Source organism: Sturnira hondurensis, unplaced genomic scaffold, assembly GCF_014824575.4.
Source record: "Sturnira hondurensis isolate 20B ecotype Veracruz unplaced genomic scaffold, ASM1482457v3 Scaffold0009733, whole genome shotgun sequence".
Lineage (NCBI taxonomy): Eukaryota > Metazoa > Chordata > Mammalia > Chiroptera > Phyllostomidae > Sturnira > Sturnira hondurensis.
In genome coordinates this window covers 7950824-7968375 of record NW_028082364.1, presented here as the reverse complement: position 1 = coordinate 7968375, position 17552 = coordinate 7950824, and the positions used below count along the sequence as shown (strand labels likewise).

The window sequence follows — 17552 nt, the reverse complement described above, 5'->3', positions numbered from 1 at the left end:
GGAGATATTCAGTGTTTAATATGTGCGCAAAGAGAATTCATAGTCAAAGGAATACCAAATGCAATGAGGTAATATTGGGTATATGGAGTATTTTGGAAAATGAAAGAACAGAGTCTTAGATTTCACAGGTCAAGTGGGGGACATGCAGGTAATTTAGAAGAAAAGGCAGCATACCTGCCAGGTCAATTTCTGTTGGGCAACTCCCACAACTTTAAGACACAGGAGTACAGGAAGACAGTCAACAAGCTCCTGCTAGGAGTCTCACTGTCTGAAGCTGAGGTGATTGGGCTGAAGCTCTCTTCCTAAACCAAGCTGTGGCAACTAAACCTCTTAGGAAGAAGTGAGATGACAATCGTAAGGAATGTCTCAGTCTTCCCTTTCTGAACGGCCAGTTTAACATCAACATGCCAAGTGCAAGATGGTGGCCCGCTCGTGACCGCCCTTGAACCTTTAAAATAGAAGCTGTATATCCACGAGGTGCATCTGTCCGTTGTTCCGTGTTTCGCTGACATGATCATTCGGTTTTGAGAATCGGTTTCTTGACTTCAATTGTTTAATCTCACTTAAGTCAATGGTTACAAACATGTGCTCCCCCAATCCACATCCTATTCAATATCTGTTTGCTTATGTGGAGGAGAAACAGTTCTTCCTCCAACCTCAAGAATCTTCATGCTGGTCTGATACTCCAACAGGTATGACGCAGTTTAGAAAATGAAATAACCCAATCTGAGACATGCATAGACATAGAAACTTCATGCACATGAGAGTCAGAAACCCCACGTGCAGATGAGCATCAGACATAGAACGGAAGTGTAGGCTCCCAAAAAGTGCTGAGGCTGTGACGGCCTGGGGTGCACTGTCCTGGCAAAGTAAGGGCAGCTGCTTGGGAGACATGTGCTATTCCCAACATGTCCACAAGGTGGCAACAAAAAAGAGCATTTCCTGTTGTTTTCAACTCAGATGCTGGTCCAAAGATGCACACTAGATGGCGGAGTGCAGCAGTATGAAAAGGGGTCCCATTCTGAGAGACCAGGGACCAGACATGTCGGCTGCGGGTCCAGATGTGGTTGTCATCTCTTTGGTTCTTGGGATTGAGAAGACTGTCTTCTTCAGTAATCAAAGACCTGTTTAAAACAACATGAAACAGACATTTAAAAAACTTTTAAAAAAGATTTCATTTATTTATCTGTTAGAGGAGAAGGGAAGAAGAGAGGGGGAGAAATATCAATGTATGGTTGCCTCTGGTGTGTCCCCTGCCGGGAAGTGGCCTCCAACCCAGGCATGTGCCCTGACTGGGAATCGAAGCGCGATCCTTTGGTTTGGAGGCGCGCACTCAATCCGCTGAGCTACACCAGTCAGGGAAAAACAGAGACATTTTAAGGAAACATAGTATCTTTGCTTTACAGGTGGAAAATGTTTCACACTATCATATCTGGTGCTGCACAATACGGGAAAACTTTGTCCTGTTATCAAAGTAAAATAGAAACAAACTCTGCCTCTACGTCAGCTCACTTTTCATATTTACGTTCATTCACTTAACAAAATTTATTCCCATTGTATTCAGCTTCGCCATGGATAAAAACTTGCCCTCACAGATCCTCTACCACTTTCCTTTTCACACTCCACTTGTGTCCTGCTTTTCCTCTCACTTAGGACAAAATTAATTCCCTTTGAAGAATGCACACCTATATTTCATACCCCTCATTCAGGAACAACATATCTTGGTTTTCTACTACACGGTCATTTTTCTCTGTTGCTTTTTTGTATGCTTTAATTAGAATTCTGAATCATTTTTAAAAACCCTCAATTTCTAATTAAAACCAAGAATAAGGAACTGTGGATTGCCTGTTGCCCCAGTATTCTTTTGATCGATGTTTATAAACAAATTTAATTACTTCTAAAGATGTATTTACTTATGGCACAAGAAAAGTTTACTCATAGCCTCGAATATCCTTAGTTCCTCTATAATTTGTAGCCAAACACAAATACATCCGTGTTCCATCACCCTACTCCTCACGGAAATGCTTCCTTACACCCCACAAAAACCTTAAAAAGCCACAGTTCTCTGCAAGGAGCAGCCCTCTGCAGACGGATGGGCCCCGCACCTCACCTGTTCCTCCGGCCTCGGGGAGACATCAGCCAGGGACTGTTGGGCATGGAGAGATGCCCCGCCCCTCCCCCGAGTGCTCAAGTGCCACGTGGAACGTGGAGGTGGCTCGGGCATCCCCCCCCCCGCCCCGCCCCCCAGAGGCCTTGCAGCCGGCACCTCATAGCTCAGCAGCCGCTCGGGGACCCCCTTCTACCAGTCCTGCTTAAATCCATGAAATTTGGGGAAATTCCAGCTGAAATGAACCTACATATTCCATGACTTCTCCTAAAATAGTTAAAACATGACTGGAAACTACAGCCCCAGGAAGTGAAGCGTCCCGGTCTCCACGTCACTTACCACTGGAAAACAAGGACAAAGGCCACCAACGCTGTGGTCCCAGTTATTCAGGAACGACAAGTCACAGAACCACACCAGCTCCGAGAACTCCCAGACGCAGTAACTCCTGGTGAGAAAGGTCCCAAAGTGGACAACCACGGGAGAAGCAACACCTTCTAGGCTCTGACACCTTCTACCCGACTCCTCACGACCATGCGGGGCCCGCCCAATTCTGTTCCGATATCAACGTTAACTTTCGTCTTTAGGGAGAACTGGTCACCACAGCAAAGAAGACCCTCTCTGTCAACCATGTCACTATGGGACCAGAACTGCCCCCAAACTCTATTTCGGCCCTTCCCCTGGCGGAGCACAGTGAGCACCGTCCCCTGGGGCGGCGTCCACTCGGACAGGGACATGTGTCTCATGGGGACATTTCTGATGTACGAATGCGGACCCTCCCTACTGGCACCCGAACAGCCAAAGAAAGGTCTGGAGAGAAAGCGCGCGTGCAAAGAGCCCGCTGACCGGAGGCCGCTCGTGCGCGCCAGGCCCGGTTCAGGGGTCCGGAGCCTCCCCGTGGGTACGCGGGGTCCAGCGCAGCGGGACTCGTCCTCACACCGGAAAAGGTGAGGACTCCTTCGCTCTTTTACCAGCTCCCGCGACGCCGGGTTTCCCGTTGTCTTCTTCTGTTCATAACCAGGACCGAGAGGGGTGAACTAGATGGCCTTCGAGACCGCGTCCACGCGAACCTTCGCCCGCTCTGCTTCGCGAATTCGCCAGCCCCGCGACCCGCCCGCCGGTCGTTACAGGCCGGAGGCCGGGAGCGCAGACCCGTTCGCGCTGGGACCGCCCCGCTCCGCTCTCCCCTCCATCCCACGGGGCAGAGGGGCCCCCAGAACTTACGAGCGCGCGGCCCCGCGTCCCGTCTCTCGCCCCATCGTCCTCCCCCCACCTGTCCTTCTGGTCTGTTACGTCCTTCGGCGCCTCCGCCCACCAGCAGGTCCGCGTCCCCAAACCTCAGTTCTCTCCGCCCCACCCAGTGTAACCGGGCCCTTCCCCTCCCGCCCCCAGTGTAACTTGTTCAGACCCCCCCCAGGCGTCCCCGCCCAACCCCGTCCGCACCGGCCGCTTCCCAGCACCGGTCCTCTTTCCAGACGCGCGCCGCCCTCCCCATCTCACCGGGGCTTCGCCCGCCGCCCCGGCCCTGACCCCGACCCCCGGGATCGCGCCCGCACCGGACAGCGCCCTGGTCACTCCTCCCCCGCAGACCCCGAAATTTCTGCATGGACATCTCCGCGCCCCTCCACTCTCCATCCGGAGACCTTCGCCCCCGCGGCCCTGCAGACGCCCCTCCGCCTACGCGGGCTCCTCTGCCCGCGTGTCCCAGTCGCGTGGCCGCGGGAGGGAAGAGAAGGGACGGGCGGGGGTCAGGCTGGGTCTGAGAACGGTTACGGGACCCACCGGACCGTCCGGACCGACAGAACCGCGGGGAGGCCGAGAGCAGCGCGGGGCAGGTGTGGCTCCACCCGGACGCGGAGGACGGTCTCGCCCGGGAAGGGAGCGCGTTCCCTGGGGTCAGGCCCGGGCACGGGCGTCTCGTCTGCGACACGGGACACGCACTGGTGGGAGGGACACACGTGCCTTCGCGGGGCGCACGGCTCACAGAGTAAAGAAATAAATATATTCGTTTACACGCAAAAATAAAAACATTAGTTTACACATGTTTCTTACACGCAGGTGACTGCTGTGAAGAAACAGAACAGAATATTAGGCCAAAAAAATGAGTGATCAGAAAAAAAACCTCTCTCGGAAGAAGCGGCGTGGACGCTGAGACCTAAGTGGTAGCGAAGGGCCCAGCGTCCGGAGGAGAAGGGGAGAAGCGTCCAGGCTGCGCGGACACCTGCCTGAGTGCACCCGGCGGTCCGCACACCCGGGGAAATTGAGTCTCGGGGATGAAGCGCCGCAGGCGTGCGAGAATGACATCTTTCTTGTTATTGCTCACACGTCACTCCCTAATAACTGTTCTGTGACGTCACTAACAGTGAATACTGTTGCTTTCTACATTCCGAAGTTCACCATCTACAATCCCCCTTATCAAAAATATGTACATTTGAAAAAAAAATCGTAAATTTGCCATATCGTGAGTTCCTCAGATAACCTGGAGGGGGCGCCATTTCGCATACAAAAACTTCTGCTCTCTAGAGACCAGGGGTCCAAACCCTGAACTCACTTAAAAATAATAATCCTGTTCCTCTTTTCTTTCATCATTAATGAACTTATCACTGACAAAATTTTTTCTAACTTTTCACATTACCTCATCATGATTTCTTCCAAGTTTTATCTATTTTTACATTTTTACGTAGCTAAAGTAACACAATTTGATCTACCTCCATGAATCATGAAAAGCAATGTAATAATAACAAATAATAGAATTTGTGACAGTGAGGGGAAAGAACATGCAGAAATAAATATCCTCTTTATGTATGTAGAAATTGTAAGTTAAAGACAGAATCGAAAAGAACAGATAGTAACAAAAGAGATAAAATACCCAAGATCAACTCGACAAGAACATGCATGAGCCGTGTGAACAACGTTTAAAATGACACCCAACGTGTGACACTTGAACAACTGGAAAGCAATGCCATGTTCTAATGACAAAACACATTAGGATGTCAATCTCCCAAAGTTGTTTTTGAAGTTAACATGACGGAGATTAAAACGTCGCCACCATCTCGGACACAGAAACGAACTTGCTCTCCGCTCACTGGTTGAAATGAACGGGCTGCACAGTTAAATGCACAGAAACAAATGTCTGTTATCTGCGCAGAGAGCGGAGACACAGAATCGAGTGTCCCGTCTGGGTGATGTGTTCATGGAAAGTGGGCCCGAGGAGCTGGTCACTTACATGGGGACTGAGACGGGTGCCCCAGGGCAGTCTGGGCCCCGTATGTGCTCCCCTCCCCCGCTCACCTCAGGACGTCCCCTCTGCCATCCCTCCCCTAATGTGCCCTGGGCCCCAAAATAGGCTTCTGTGATGTAAGGGTTACTTTGGACTGATTAATATTTTTAAGAAGCCAGCAGACACGGGAGAATTTCTGAAACCTGAGAACAAGCTGCTGCCCTGAGGCCCAGGGCCCGAGGACCTTTGGCTATGCCTGTCCCTCAGGGGGTGGTTTGGAGGCCAGCTCCTCTGGGACAGTTGATGAAAGCAGGTGGACCTCGAGGTGGCAAGGTCATCCCAGGAACTGACACAAGCGGGTGAGAACAGCACTCTGTGTCACCATGGGGAGTGTCCTGGGCTGGCGACGGGCTCGGAACGCTGAGAAGGAAAAGAGGGGGGTGAGGCACAGTGAGCCACGCCGGGTGGGAAGATGTTTCAGGCCACAAGCATTGCACCTGTTTTTGCTGCGTTTCTGGGCCTGGAGCTAAAATACAACCTAGGCGTTGATGTTAACTCCACGGAGGGGACCGTCTGCATCTGTCTATAAATTGCTTGGCCACTTCGTTGAACGGTCTGTCTCAGTTTTCCCGTTCCACTCGTCCTGGCTCACTGGCCCATCTCCTCACCCTGGGGACAGACACCTTGCAGCCCAGCCGCTCGCACCCAGAGGAGCACCAAGAACAAAAGTGTGTGAGTGAACAGCACAGGGGAGTCACCCTTCCTGCCTTTAGACAACCAAAGAACAACCCGGGAGCTGCCTCGATGCGGCCGTCCTTGCCCACGGTCCTCTGACGAACCGTAGCAGCGCCCAAGAGTGCCGCCCGGAGCTGGCTCGGCCTCCCCCTCTGCTTCAGCCCACGTTGCCTGCGGCCTCACTCGGAGCACTCTGAGCCTCACGCCGAGGCTGTGGGTCGGTCTCCGGTCTCTGGCCCAGGCACATCTGGGAGGCAACCGATCGATGTTTCGCTCTCACAGCGATCTCTCTGTCTCCCTCCCCCTCCCTTCCTTCTCGTCTCTCTAAAAATCAATCAACCTCTCTAGGTGAGGATTTTAAAAACATGAATCAACTTTCAGTATAAAATATACATGCATAAAATGGATGCATAAAATATACATGCATCATTTACTAAATTTTGTCTTCTTTGCATCCTTACCAGAGAAAACATGTATTGATTTTCTTTTTAGGAGAGAGAGGGGAAGGGGGAGAGAGAGCATACCCTGACAGGTGGGTCATTTGCTGGCCACAGTGGAGCCGCGGCCGCCCCGGTCCCCCCGAGGCTGCCCTGCCCCAGAGGGACTGCCTGGCTGACAGCCTGCAGGCCAGGAAGGCGAGTCCCCCGGTGGGCTCGTCCTGAGCTTCCGCCTCCTGCTCTGCACGTGGCTGGCCCGTCTTGAGCAGCCGAGGCATGCGCACAGCAGCAGGTACATGGCAGAGGGAACACAGACACAGCCAGGCCCTGCCCACAGCTCGACTCTGTTTAACAACTCACATGGACATTTGTTTCGTTCCATTTCCTGAGTGCTCACCAAGAGCCATTTGCGTCACATACTTTCTACCGATTCATATAACAGAAGCCACCTCCAGCCTCATGAGGAAGGTGCCCCCACCCTTGAGGGACCGAGAGCTCGCCCTTCGGAGAGCAGGGGGGCTCCCGCAGCCGATGCTCACAGCAGGTGTGTCCACAGTGTCCACCCAAGCAACGGGCCTCCCACAGGTGAGCTGCTGGAGCCCTGAGAAATCGAGACCACCCCGCTGCGATTGGACGTCCCAGATCGGGTGGCAGTGGGTAGACGCCCAGCTCCGAGAGCCCCAGCCAATGCCTTCGTGCGGATGTCACCCACCCACGTGACTCTGCCGGCCACGCCACTCCCCCGTTTCCTCAGTTTTCACCCTCCAGCCAGCTGCCCAGGAGGCCTTCCTGCCGGCTGAGCCGCCACGCAGGCCTGGGCTCCAAAACCTGGGCTCTCCTGGACCTGCCCGGTGTGCGCACATGGCTGCTCCGGAACGCCGTCGCCTCTCCCACGGAAGCGTGGCAGGATCAGGGCGCACACAGCTCCCCGCAGACAGGCTGCAGGAAAGAGTGGACTCCGAGTCCTTCCTGTCTTGCTCCAAACCTGCATCGGGGACTCGGACACCCCCGGTCTGTGTGGGGCAGAGATGACCACGGGGACGAGATGAGGGGCAAGCCCGACGTGGTGCCCGGCCTGGTGCCCGCACCTCTGATCCAGGCTGGAGGGGAACTGGCAGGAAGTGTGGGGAGGTTTCCACGGGAACAGGAGGAGCCCACTTCCCCCTGGGAGAGTGTTACTGATGACAAGACCACTCTCTCAGTCCTGGCAGGATCGGCAGTCCCCCCAGGGTAATTTATATGAGTAATTTTGGACTCGATCAATAAAGGCAACGAGCTGATTTACACATTTAATTTTAATGAAAGTGGCAGAAACAAGCAAGAACATGTGGGGCCCCGGTGGACCCGTCGGGAGGGAAGTGGGCGCATCCAAGCAGGTGTTGTCAAGTGAAACAGATCAGCAACTTCTCTGCCTGGTGGGATGTGACCTGGGAGTTTGCGAGCGGTGAAGGCGTGAAGGTCCACCTCCTAGATCTGGGCTGGGGGGCTGAATGGTGTGAATCCTGACACTGCTTTAAAACTTGTCTCGGAGTTGGGAGTTCCTGAAATTGTTTTCGACTTAATTTTGCGGGAGGACTTGGCAGAGTGTGGCAGGAGAAAGGGAGTGTGCCGGACAGGGGAGAAGTGGCCTAAGGCCAGGGCGGAGGCCAGGCTCCAGGGGGTGTGAGGGGTGGCGGGGGTGGGGGGTGCTGCAGGATGAGGCCGGGAGGCAGGCGGGGCAGCCAGAAGTGGGCCTGGGTGTGGGTGTCGGTGTGGGCACAGCTGCCTGCCAGTTCTCAAGCCGTGGGGTGTGCTGTCCGGAGACAAGGCTGCTGGATGGGGGGGCACTGCTGCAGAGCTGACCACAGGAAGTGCCCGGGGGCAACGATAGCTTGAGGAGGCTGCACGTTTGCTGGGGTGACATCTGTCCTGAGCGATGCACTTGGCCAGACCTCCCCCGCCTGCATTCCCTCCCCTCATCCCCTCCCCCTGCACAGACAAGACCCAGGGCTGACAGTGCGCCTGGAATGAGGGACCGCAGGCAGACACCGCGGAGTCCCATTGGGACATGCTCTCACACAGTCGAAGCCTCACACACTGGTCACACACTCGCACAGAAAGGTGCCGCCACTCACTCTCAGACACACCCTCCCTCACCCTTGCGTGCACACTCCTGGGCCTGCCCTCCGCATGTCCCTGGGCACGGCCGGTGGCTCCCATGGAAACTGGGGTGGGGAGATGGGTCACCGGGTACGTCCCAGCGCTGCCCAGGCCTGCCTCCCAGGAAGGCGCCCGGCTCTGCCCCCACGACACACCTGCTCCCAGCAAGAGCTCACTAGCTCTTTTCCCACCAGCATCCTGTGTCCCTGGTAACTCAGACCTGGGGTTGGGCACAGCCCAGGGCCCAGAGACCTAGACCCAGGAGAGCTCGCCACAGACATGGTGACGTCCGGGCCTGACCTTGAGCCAGACCAGGGACTCTGGACTGCATGCCCACTGAGAGCAAGAGGCTTAGTGCAGGCGCCGGGCTGGCCACCCAGAGCCGGTCCAGCCAAGACCCTTGAAGGTGCCCTGCTCTGCAGCCTCAGCTCCTGTGACCCACGCAAGCTAGTGTCTTCTGGTTAAGCTCGTCGCTGTTATGCCCCTGGAAGAGTTCTAAGCCGAGAAAATCGGAGCCAACTCTGCACTGACCCCTTCCCTGCTGCTCACACCGGTCGCTGTCCCTCTCACGGACTCCGATCTGACACCCATCCTGTCTACTCATCAGCTGCTCATCCTCCACCTGAGCCACCGGGGCACGGACCGTGCACACCCAGAGCTGTGGGCAGCAGGGCCTCGGGTCTGGGTGGGCCCTGCACCTGCCCTTCAAATCCTCGGGCCAGGTCGGGGCCAGTTCCCAGACCTGAGCCCGGGGCCTCCCCACCACTCCCTCAGGCAGACGCAGCAGGCTGCCACGGGAGGCACTGCCGCCGTGTCCCCTGACCCTCAAGGCCACAGGGAGCAGAGACGCCCAGAGGAGGCAGGCCCTGGGCTCTGCACACCAGCCTGAGCCCAGCACTGGGACTCGTGAACAGCCTGGAGGGCTTGGCTGGCGTTAGTGGGTAGGAGATACAGACACAGCCAGTCATTTCCCTCAAACCACACACAGCCAGCCCCCGGAGCACCCAGAATGGGCGCGGCTTTCTGGCCCAGTGCCCCTGAACTGGGGCCTTTGTTTTGCCATAAGGACTGGTCTCCGGATTAGTGGACAAAAAAGCTCCGTCAGTGATCCGAGCCCGGGGCGGTGGGCAGGCCGAAGGCTGCTTCCTACCGTCTCCACCTGAAGACTCCACTGCTTTCATGCGGAACCCCAAATCCCCTGATGCCCCTCCACCCACGTCCCTGCTGCTCAGAGCCCCCTTCTTGGAGATGGCCTCGAGGACCCCTCCCGCCCTGACTGGTGGATCTAGAGCAGAGAGACCTGGAGGGGGCAGTGGAGTGCCACCCCTGCCCGAGCTCCACAGCCACCCACGGGCCAGCCCCAGCCTGGGTTCTGAGGTCTGCCCACGGGAGGGTGAGTGTGTCTCTCCGTCTGTGCGCATCTGTGGGTCTGTGGGCCTCTGTGTGTGTCTGTCTGTGTCCTGGCTCACAGGACAGTCTGAAGCCACAGCCCACACCCTTCTCTGTCTGGCTTTTGGTCAGGGCCACGGGGAGGTCAGTGTCCTGGAAAACGAGTCCGCAGGACGCTGACTCAGAGCCACTTCCTCCCCACCGCCCCCACCCCCACCCCCACCGCTGGGGAGCACAGGCGCCCACAGCTCAGACCCGCAGCCCTGACTCATCCCTGGCTGGCTCCAGCTGGATGTGTCCCGGGAAGGGCACTCAAGGACACAGGAAGGAGCCTGTGCGGAGGCGGACCCCAGGGTCTGTCTGGGCCCTGAGCACCGCCCTCCTACCCGTGGGGCCTGTCGTCGGGGCTGGGACACGTGAGGCTGGAGAACAGATTGGAACCTGGTGTTTCTCTGGGGTCGCCCATACCCTGGACACAGGTCACATCCACCTGTCACTGCATGTCCCCCTCTCCTCAGGTGACGCACATCTGCACGTCTTCTGCCCAGGGCCTTTCCTTTACTCGTACAGATTTACAGAAATTCTGTTACAAATTCCTGAGGCTCACCTTGCACCAGTGTGTCCTTAGTGAATGTCTCCTCATTTTCAACTTCTCTCTCAGTTTCTTTGAGGTGATTTTAACAGGTTTTGATTTTTTTAAAGTCAAATTTATCTGCCCCTTATTTTATTTGTTATTGATTTTAGATGACAAGGAAGGTGAGCGGGGAGGGAGCCATCAGCCTGTTTCCCACTTGTCTGTGCGTTCATTCATCAGCCGAATTCTTGCATTCTCTCATTCTCTGACTGGGGATCAAACCCACGACCTTGGAGCTCTGGCGCGACACTCTAGCCAACTGAGCTACCCGGCCAGAGCGATGCATTTCTTCTTTTATAGTTGGAGCATTTTTAGTGTATTTATTAGTGTATTTAAGACCTGAGGTTTTCTGCTTCCCTTCACCGGAAAGGCAGGGGCAAGCGGCTGTGGGCCTCAAGCTGGAGGGGTGTGTGTGTGTGTTTATCTGTGTGCACGTGTGTGCACATATGTATCTCAGTGTGTCTATGTGTGCACATGCATGTACCTCCGTGTGCCTGCACCACAGGCTGGGTAGAGTCGGATCTGTCCGACTCAGGAGGACCGTGCTCAGCTCCGGGCGTGGTCAGGCCCTGTCCCCGGGAGTGTGGAGAGGCCAGCCCCCCATTGTGCCAAGGGGAGTGGGCGAGGAGGAGGTAGGGCCAGGCCCCGCTGGGACGCCCAGCCTCCGAGGGGTATGCTCTTCACCTTTACAGACAGACTCCACCTCCCAAGCCAGAGATGCACTTCAGAAGCTCTACCCTGGGATTTGGGTGGAAAACCCCTGCCTCGGGGCCGGAGCCTGGTTCCAGGCCCAGGGAAGGAGCATCCTGCTCAGGCAGGTGGGGGTCGGCCTCGCGGGTCTCCCCTCAGCTGCTCCACAGGCCCCGAGGTCCATCCGTGGCTGGCTCCTGCTTCCTGCCCCCGCCCCTCACGGTCACCCTGCTCCACCCCGGGAGAGCCCCGAGGCCTCTCCGGCTGCCCCCGCCTGTCACTCTGGCAGCAGGATCCCCACGATCACTTGTCCCCTCCTTCCTTCCTTCTTCCCTGCACCCCTGGTCTCGTGGCGTAGAAGAGGATCCCGCCGGTCAGCCTCGGGCATCCCGTCCTCCTCTGCCAGGTGGACAGCATAGTACTGCCATATAGAGAGCCCTCGGGGCAGGTCTCCTGGGGAAGGGACGCTAAGACAAGCCCCGGTGTCCTGCGCAAAACCCCAAAGTGGACGAGGCAGAGAGAAGGGACGTCTGAACCCAACCACCAGGCTCCTGAGGACGCTGCGACCCTCCCACAGACGGCCCCTCTCGCGCTCAGAGGAGGCTCAGGGCTGACGTGCTTCTCCAGGAACGGTTTGCCGTGAGGCGCCTCTGGTCTCCATGCCTCACTCTCGGAATTGAATCTGGCATGACAAAGCAAGACGAGGACGCCGTGGAAAGCCAATCAAGCTGTGCGTTCCTTCCCTGCCTGGGCTCATGGCGGGATGGCGGGGGCGCAAGTCCCTGTGGTTATCCGCGCTGGCCGGAGGTGGGCGCTCTGCCAGCTGATGAAGCAGCTCTATACAGCCGGGACCCGAAAGGGGCCAAAGGGTGAGTTGTTGGAGGGCAGCCTCTTTAATGCACGTCTTTCACTGACGTGGACCGAAAATGGTGGGCTGAGGTCCGTGTGCCCGAAGAGGATTCAAGTGCATTTGGGATCCACTCCCTGGCAGACCCCAGGTCAGGGCAGTCCCTGGACACCGGGCAGGACTGTCTGGCTGTCAGAGCTGGTGCTTGCGACCCTCAGAGGGAACTTGGCTGCACACCCTTGATTAATTCCACAAGAAACCCTGAAGGCACCAAGGCCTCAAGTCATGAGCAGGGTGCACCTGGAAGCTGGGTGCTTGGCCTTTGTGGGCTGGGGCACAGGGGCACAGCAGACAACTCAGGGACTGTGGACACAGATGGCCATGGCTCTGCACCCCTTGGTCTCAGCCGCTCTGCGAGATGGGCCCTCACTCCTGGGCACCAAGCTGTGGTGATGGGCTGGGCAAGACTCAGATCACTGTCTGTCCTGTAGGAGCCACCGCAGAGGGTGGCCCGTCATCAATGGACAGTGACACGAGTCCAGCCAGAGCCCTTCGCCTTCCTGCCCTGAGTGGCCCAAGGCCACCTAGGGGCCTGGCACGTGCCTGGTGCCAGCCCCTGCCACCAGCACACGAGGCAGGTGTTCCCCGCGGCTGCCCTCCCAGTGGTGGCAGCTCAGGCCGCCTGGTGAAGCGCCTCCGCCCTTGAGGCCATTCTCCTAAAACGCTGTGGCTTCCGTGTTCACTTTATCTTCCAGATAAGCTTTGAGTCACAGGTTTCAAAACATCAGGTATAATCTTGATTTGTGTCTTGGGAAAAACCCAGGAGATCTGGAGTATCTGTGGTTCAGTCTGCTCCAGGCCAGTGCGTCTCGGCCTCCCTGACACTGTTTCAAAGCCGAAGTGGGAATGTGGCCTTCCCGGTGAGTCTGGTCCCAGGCTGTCACTATTGGGGTTGTCCCCATTACGTGGTCCACATCACCAATGACTTTGTTTCTCTATGACAGTGCATTCACTTGACACACTTGGACACCATTGTTCTTTCCACATATTTCTACCAATTATTTCCCGAGCCCCCGCTCCTGCTGGCTATCCCGGACGGCTTTGCACATGCCGGCACATCATGTCTGGGCTGCACATCTGTGGGCGGTGCCTACCCTGGCGGCCTCCCCACCCCCGGCCCCCCCCACGTCCACACACAGCCCTCCTGCTCTGTGCTCTGGTTGTTCGTCGGCAGTGCACAGCTTCCTGTGCTGCGGGTAATTTGTGTCTCTTTTTAGTTAGTTTGTTACTTTTATATTTTTAGCTTTCCACTATTTCAGTGAGGGCCGGGAAACACCCTCGAATACCAGCAGTCCTGGCTGCCTGACACAGGGGACCCTTAAACACGACTGAGATGGGGGCTGAATGGGGCTGGGAGGGGGCTGGGCCTGGGGTGGGCAATACACACTACAATATACACATGACGTGTTACTGAATTGTTCACCTGAAACCTATATACTCTTATTAGCCAATGTCTCCCTGATAAAGTCAACAGAAAACCTCCCCAGACCCTCCACATACCGTGTCTCAGGGCCGTTCTCACTCAAGGAGCAAGTAAGCACTGAAGGAAAAGCTGCGGGTGCTGAGCTGGGCTGCGGCCTCCTGCTCACGTCTCAGGACCACGGAGCCCAGCCTCTCAGTCTGGGGCTTTGGGGCAGATGCCCCTCCCCCGCCCAGGGAACTGGCCTTGGAGAGACCCTGGTCCAGCCACCTCTCCCCTCTGCCCTGGGCTGCAGATCCCTGGCCCCTCAGGAGCCGGCTTTCCTTCCTCCTGTGCCCCCGAGTGATCTGTGTCAAGTTCATCCATTGGCTGGCTACGTATGTTGGGAGCAGGCTTTCCTCTCCCAGAACCCTGTATCTTAGCTCTAGCTTTTAAGTTTATTTCAGAGAGAAAAAGAGTGAGAGAGAAACATCGATTTCTTGCTCCACCCATCCACACATTCACTGGTTGATTCCTGTACCAGGGGTCGGACCCACAACCTGGGTGCATGAGGAGGCTCTGAGCAACCAAGCTGCCCCACCAGGGCCTGCCCAGGTGCTCACTGAGGGTCTGCATAACATGATGGAGGGACCTGTGGTGAAACCTGCATCCTGTCTTTTCCTCCAAAGACACCTCCAGAGACATGTTAAGAATACACGTGGAAAAAAACCTCAGCTTTTCAAAAATAGTAAATGTTACGAAACAAACTGCACATTTCCTCTTTTCTGCACAAAACAGAACACACGTGGCTATCTTGAGCTCCCAGAGCTCCCTGAGAGGGAGTGCCTGTGTGGGCACCAGCACCGCAGGGTCCTTGTCTCTGAGCAGCTGGACCCGAGGCAGGAGTGTCTTTGAGGGACGAGCACTAGGCCGCTGGGCGCAGGGGCACAGGTCCGCTGTGAACTCCAGCCAGCAACGGGGAGGGAGCGTGATTTCCCAGGGCCCCTCGTCTTCTTAAGCTGAGCAAACCCAGCCGATGGGCAGCAGCTCCCAGACTCAGTTTCCCCATGTGTGTGTGAAACCGGGGTAGTGCGACTATACGGGAAGAAGGGGTGGCTTTGAGGACTTCATGGAGTGTCAAGGAGTCTCAAAGGGCTCCCAAGGGCCACAGTTTGAATGATTTGAAGGAAAAAGGAACACAGACGATATTGGATGATTGCCCACAGAGCAAAAGGTCTTTGAGTCGATACTGGTATAATGAAATACTCAAATGAACCAATAAATTTGGGAAGAGAAACAGTGCTTTCCTGCAGAAAAACTCTCATAAATGTCAAGGGACTGAGGGCAACAAAACACAACCATTAGGCAAACAACATCGTAGAAACTGTTTCCCGCTGCTGGACGAAAATCAGTCGGAGAAACAGGACTGGCAGAGCCCGAAAGCCTCTCCCCGGAGGTGTGTGTCAGTTATCCTGGGGAGGTGGTGAGAGACCATGGTCCACACGTATTTTTAGATCAGAACTTCTCAAAAAGTTCTGACGCCTCCTGACCCCGGTCCACCTACTCTCTCCATGGTAATCCTGATTTGCTACACATCAAAATACTTGGAACAAAGAATTATAAAAAGCACAGGCTTGAAAACAGGGCACAGGGAAAACATAAAGGGCACACACACAGTTCCACGTTTAGACACCTTTATTTTGCATGCACGTGTGCAGCCTTCCCCACCCCGACTCCTGGCCTCGCAGCTCACCCGGGGAGTGGGGGGATCCGGGGCCCCTGGTCTCTGGTCACGATGAACCAGGTCGAGCTGGGCTGCAGCCGGTGAGAGGCCGCTCTGTGCGGGAAAGACCGAGCCACGTGCCCGATGCACGCAGCAGCTGGGGGGAGGAAAGTGCAGGAGGAGCGGAAACAGATCCACGGGCGCGATGCCCCCTCGGGGTTTTCCTGAAAGGCCACAGAGCTGTTTTCCTCTTACTTTGGGGCGCAGGCTCGTGCTTCCCTGCAGGACTCTCAGCTCCTGGAGGACTGGACTGGGGATTTACGGCTCTCAACCAACCGCCGGCGGGCGGCCCGCAGGGACCTTATTGCTCTGAGGGGTGCGGCGAGACCAGAGCAGGGAAGGGGGCCCGCGTCAACCACGGAGGGGCAGGCCAGCGGCCCGGGGTATTCCTCCGGCGCGAGCGGCGCGCACGGGCGCGCGCACAGACGGAACTGCGGGACGCGGTTCACTGACCCCAGGACGCGGCACGCGCCCCAGGGCCGCGGACGCCACGTGCGCGCGGGGCGGAGACCGAGGGGCCTGGGCGGGAGGGGAAGAGGAACCGCCTCGATTGTCGCTGAGGTGACGTCAGGGGCGGGGCGGAGAGAAGCGAGTGGGCGGGGCGGGGAGCGTGCCAAGAGTCCTGTCGCCTTCTGCTTGCGTCACAGTACGCAATTAATTGCGTCACACCGCAGTGCGATCAGGGAGGGTGGGTCGGTCCCGGTGTGCGCCCCAGCCTGGAGGTGGCCGCGCGGACCAGGCGCAGAAAAACCCCTGGGAAGGGGTGCCCCGAAGAGGACACAGGCGAGACGTACCCGGGGACCCCGCTCCCTCGGGCGTCGGCCCGCGGCCTCAGGTCCGCGCGTGCGCAGGGGCCGCCACACCGCGCCTGCGCAGTGCCGTGTTCGCGCCTCTGCCCCTGGCACGAAGAGTCTGGGTGGCTGAGACCGCTGGGCCACGCAGTTACGAAGCCCGCCCTCCGCCGGGGTTTCCCCCGGGAAAGGGCCGTCTGGTCCTCTCCCGGACCACTGTCGGCTCGGCTCGAGGGCTCGGGAGCCCTCTTTTGCGTCGCGCTCCGCTCCCTCTAACCACCTGGCCCGCGCGCCTCCCCAGCCGTCTGGGCGGTGGGGTGCGGAGCCCTCCTGCCCGCACCGTGGCCTCCCGGGGCCGCCTGTCCCCGGGGTGGTGCAGGGTGGCTCTGCGTCCTGGGGTCCAGCACCCCCCTCTCCGGGCTGGAACCCGGGCCTGGGGTCCGGTCTCCTCGTGCTCAACCCACCCGCACACCGTCCGGGCAGGGCCGCCCGCGTCTGGCCCAGAGCGTCTCAGCCCACCTGCTGCTCTGGGACCCAAACGCTTCTCGGGCCCCCGCGCTCCGGGCAGAGCCCGGGCTGGACACCTGGCTGGGGCTGGGACTCTGGTGGCGGAGAACGGCTCGAAGAAATGACCTCTCCGCGGAGACTAAGACCAGTGCCACCGAGGGCCCTAGGGGACAGTCCTTAACTACGTACAAGAAAGAGTATTATTAGTATGCATTTAGAAAAACGTAATTCTTGTGAAGTCCTTGCGACAGAAAAACCTTGTGCTAAAAAATCAAGTACACTTTGTGCCTGTGTGGACAGCGACGGCCATTAGAAGCTTAAACCCAGACGCGAGTTCTTGAAGCCCGGGCACTGAAAAATCACACAGAAATTGTCACACCTCGGGACTGAAAAATAAGTGGTGCCCAAGGCTTGGAGGTCACAGTGCGACCGCGTCCCCTGTGGGGTGGGGTTACAGGTGCCACTGCTGTCCAGGATTTGCCCTCTGCGGTGCCCCTCGGCTCCCGCGCCACGCCCCCCGCCATGCCCTCCGGAGACTCCGGTCACCACACGTGCTCCTTGAGATTTGTGGGGCTGAGGTATTGGGGGTGGGGGTGAAAAGCACGTCTGTCCTAATGGCTCCTAGGCAGGAGTGTGTATCCACGAAGGACAATAACAGCAGAGATGCACCAATCATGGCCAGGCCCACAGCCGGGTGTTGCAAATGAGAAGGGGCAGGCCGGTGGGGAAGAGGCAAGCTCTTGGCACCCCTAAGAGCTGACAGGACAGAGGGGACCAACCAGCCAAAGCAGGACCCCCAGGCCAAATTTCAGTGTGT

The 17552-nt window shown here is 57.3% G+C and overlaps 1 long non-coding RNA gene across 1 annotated transcript; it reads right to left on the bottom strand.

The window, feature by feature from the left end:
* Window positions 1-852: 852 nt before the first annotated feature.
* On the bottom strand, window positions 853-16579 carry LOC118995068 (uncharacterized). The gene is made up of 3 exons (XR_005068192.1): window positions 15633-16579; window positions 2447-2552; window positions 853-1124 (listed from the first exon to the last, which is right to left on the bottom strand). It is a non-coding gene; the product is annotated as an uncharacterized LOC118995068 (long non-coding RNA).
* Between the last annotated feature and the right edge of the window lie 973 nt (window positions 16580-17552).